Source organism: Sciurus carolinensis, unplaced genomic scaffold, assembly GCF_902686445.1.
Source record: "Sciurus carolinensis unplaced genomic scaffold, mSciCar1.2, whole genome shotgun sequence".
NCBI classification, from domain to species: domain Eukaryota; kingdom Metazoa; phylum Chordata; class Mammalia; order Rodentia; family Sciuridae; genus Sciurus; species Sciurus carolinensis.
Window position 1 is genome coordinate 1,509,714 of NW_025920119.1, and position 4,529 is coordinate 1,514,242.

The 4,529-nt window shown below is 37.3% G+C and overlaps 1 pseudogene; it reads right to left on the reverse strand.

Annotated features, from left to right (window-relative positions):
- Window positions 1–2,876: 2,876 nt before the first annotated feature.
- On the reverse strand, window positions 2,877–3,741 carry LOC124973722 (translin-associated protein X-like; annotated as a pseudogene).
- Between the last annotated feature and the right edge of the window lie 788 nt (window positions 3,742–4,529).

A 4,529-nucleotide genomic window follows, 5' to 3' on the forward strand; every position in this document is an offset into this window, starting at 1 on the left:
CCCCTCTCTCTCTTTTGAAAGTTAGCACTTATTGCTCTGAACTTCCCCTTTAGTGTTGTTTTTGCTCTATCCAATATATTCTGGTATGTTGTTTCCATTTTCATTTGATTCTAGGATTTTTAAAATTTCCCCCATAATTTCTTGGATGACTCTGTGTTCAACCAAAAACATATTGTTGGATATCCATGTATTTGTATAATTTCTAAAGTTTATCTGGCTGTTGAGTTTTAGTTTCATGTTACTGTGATCTGATAAGATGCAAACATTATTTCAATTACTTATGCCCTAATATGTAGAAAAAATTCCATGTGATGATGGAAAGAATATATATTCAGTTTGAGAATGGAATATTGTGTAGATATATATATTAAGTCCTCTTGGTCTGTAGTATAATTTAACTCTGATGTTTCTTCATTGACATTTTGCCCAGATGATTGATCTGTTTGCAAGAGTGGAGTTTTGAAGTAACACACTATTATTTTATAATGACTTATATATCCCTTTATGTCCAATACTATTTGTTTTTAAAAATTGGATGTTCCAGGCTTTGATGCATATGTACTAATTGTCATTATATCTTCTTAGTGAACTATTCCTTTGCTCAATATATAGTGACCTTTGTCTTATCTAATTTTGCCTTAAAGTCTGTTTTGTCAGATATAAGTGTTCTATTGCTCCTTGCTTTCAGATCTTATTTTTTTGTATTTGTTAAACATTTATTTTTCTGTGTTTAGTGAGTAACCCCATCATATATGATGCTACTATTTGGTTAGGAAAAAAATGTTTTTTTTTTTTTTTTAATTAGGACTGGGGATATAGCTCAGTGGAGGGATGCCTACTTAAAATAATGATTCCAGGCTTTGATCGCTAGCAATGAAAACAAGGAAAAAACAAATAAATTATAGTTTAAAACAAAACAAATTCAAAAGCGAATAATGTTTGAGAGTGATCATGGGGACTTCAGAAATTCCAATGAAGGTCTTGGATAGATGTATAATGTCTCTGCCTTTATTTTTGGCATATGAACAGTGTATCTGGTCATAATACTCTTTATATAGTCTCTTATTTTATGCCAGTACCTCAGCTTTTACCAACACATTTATGGAGCCTAAAGAAAATATATTGACCACTCTATTCATTAGATATCAGAAATATTATATCAATAAGAGAGTACCTCAACTTTATACTTATTTTAACTAAATAATTATTATTTAAATGAAGTCAATGAAAATTATTGAATTTATTATAGAAATGTTTATTTGTCCCAAAAAGACAAATTCTGAAGAGTTGACATTATTTAAAACTGAATGTCTGAATGAAATTCATGAACAATGGTTTTAATCTAGAATTTATGTCCTAATGAAACATCAAAACAGTACTTAATTTGTGGTTAGGGCTAATGTCATGTTGCAGTAAAACTCTTTTTTTTTTAGCTTAACTTCTTTTATTCAAAAGACTTGTTTCAAACATCTGTAAAACATTCATCAATCCATTACTATTGTACTTTTGTTCAAATTCAAGTGATAGAAGTAACAAGCAGTGTGTAGTGGGACTGATTCCAATTCAGCAGAGCCTCAGTGCAGGGACCACCCACCGCACACACCCACTGTCTGCACGGGTCATGGTTCACTTCTCTTAGCTAATACTGTTTGAAAGGTCACACTGTCAAAGGATCAGCTCTTACCAGCGGAAATAACCTTTCCAAAAACAAAATCCAGAATCTGGATCTCAAGTCAATGGGCCTGGGAAGGCTGACTTTGTGCTCCATCACTTCACCCACAGGGGCAGTTCCAACTCAAGGAGCACCAGAGACCTCACCGCTATTCTGACCTGCATCCACAGCTGTCTTATACCCAACTTACACAATGCATCTTCTTTGGCAACTTTAGCAGTGCTACAGGAGAACTATAAAGGTTTGGATTAACTCAGTATTTCAATATTTCATTGCAATTACTTAAATGTAATTTCTAATTGATGCTAGAACTGCAAAGCCTTCAAGCATGCCTAATATAATGGCAAGGGGGAAATTCTGCTAAATAATCACTGAAATGTTTTCGGTTATGTACACATACCTAATTCAGCTTACCCATTCAAAATATTACAATGGTAGCTGCAATTCCCCATCTGATCTTCTACAATAAAAGAAAAGAAAAACGTGAAGAGGAGCTGGGTATGCGGCTCAGTGGTGGAGGCTTGCCTGTCATGCATGAGGCCTGGGTTCCAGCCCCAGCACTGCAGAAAACAAAACAAAACAAAACAATAAAGAAACTAATATCTCGGCATTTGTCAATTTTTTCTGGAAGGCTAAAAGCCCAAAATGGCCAAAAATTAGTCAGAACTTTATATGAATTCTCACTATAGTACCTCAAAACTTATAATTTAAAAATTTTGAAAGCTTATTAATTTTTAATTCTTGTTCCATGAATTAAGCCAATTTTGGGATTGTGGCACAACACTGCCAAGCAACTGACACGGAAGTTCAGATCAAGAAGTTAAACTAAGAAATCTCTTCTATCTAGACAAAACCACCAAATTAAATTGCTTCCACTAAAAATTATCACTGCAAAATTCACACCAAGCAAATTAAAAGAGGTATAGCAAAAAAAGCAATACAAAGCGTGTTCACATGGCACAGATAAAGGGTAAAGGTTAAACAGAAGAGACCTCAAACAGGCACAGAGGCATGGTACACATGTAGCCCACTTTGGAAAATAAAAAGAGCTGCTAGTCTGATAACTTTATGTACAGTTTGCATACAACTTAGAAGATGTAGAACTGAAAAAACATCTACGTAAATGCCACAACAAAGTCAAATGAAATGCCAGGTGACAGTCTCACAAACTGGTTTCTCCCTGATGACAGCCACGGATGCTGCTCTAGGAAATGCCCTCTTCCTGATCAGGCATTTCTTTCTTAACCGAGAACACACCTGCCAGCATGTGCTTTGGTATCTTGGAGCCCTGGACTTTCAGGGCGTAACAAGCGTTCTCCACTTTGACCAGACTCTGTTTCAGGGTGTACAGCTTCTTGGAGACCTCGTAAGGCCTGGTGTTGCCAATGAAGGTGAACCTGTTGTAAACCTGGTGCAAAAACTGGCTCACTTCAAAGGGGGTGTCGATGTCCCATTCCCCACACTGTTAATACACAGTTGCATCAATTCTCCAATGAAATCAGCCACTCCCAGAATGTAATCCACAGGTGTTACTTTCAGCTTCCAGGTGACAAGCTGCTTATCTTCTGCATCTGAGGAGGGAGTCTTGTTTTCTTTATCACTGTCTTCTGTTGTAAATACCAACTGTTTATTAATTTCATCCATACTGATTATGGTCCGTGTTTTTGATGAAGTGTTGAAAAGAGACAGCTTCCACTTATTCCTGCAGTGCTTTGGTGATGGCTAGATGGATGCATATCTTCTCCTGACAGCTCCAGAGATACCTGCAACATTTTTTGTCTGACACAATCCAATTTAACTTCTGGTTCAGTCAGTATTTCTTCCATATCAGCAGCACTCATGATCCTGTGCAGGAGAAAGATGGTCCTCTTACTCTCCACGGTTATGTCGCGGCTAAGCTTCACCAGCCTCTAATACTTGTCGTGCCACATGTCCAGCTACTGCGCCTTGAAGGCCACCATCACGGGAGAAGACGAGCTCACATCCTTGCCCTCTCTCCTCTGGCCATGCAGGAAGGTGTCGTGCTTCCTCTTCCTGAAGCCTCCGGGGTCTGCTTCTTTTCGGCTCATGCCTTAAGGCCTTGCTGGGACACGCGGAGACTGTAGGCCCTGGAACGCAGCACCGCGCCAGCGTAGCGGCCCAGGAGACCTGACAAGGGCCTGTGGGATGCGGCGCTCCCAGGCCGCCTAAATATTTTCTGAATTTCCCTACTCCTAAGTTTTTTCCACACTATTTCATATGCAAACAACAACAACAACAAAATGCTCTGAAGTTTTCCTGAAATTCAATGCCTCTGGCAGAAAGGAAAGATAAGTTGTTCTGATCATTTTTTCTCTTCCTGTATACTTTTCAATGAATTGAGTCTTCCTGCATGAAAATAAATCAAAGTGTATAAAATTAACTTTTCCTATATAATTGTCTCCTTCAGGAAACGAAATGAGTTATCATACTTGAAGCAAACTGATCTTCCTCTTATTTCCTCCCTTTCTTTTAGTAAAACCTTCCTGCAATTCTATTTTGCATGAATGGGCTTTAAACCCTATCACTGATTTTAAACTTCATTATAAGATTAGCATCAAACACTGCTGGAATGTACTTGACTCATGTGTTAAGTCAGTAAGATTTGCAATTAACTACCACTTGTTGAAGACTCCATAAGTTCTGGGAATTTATTGTTATCTTTTAGATAAACTTAACTGCATGCATAGCTTCTAATTTTATTGCAATGCCCTAAAACTATTTCAGTGTATTTTAAAGTGATTTACCACTGGAGAATCATTTCACCAAATGAAGAATTATAACTGTCAGGTGGTAGAACAAACAATTGAGAAATGACAGTACTAAAAGTGAGCTTAGG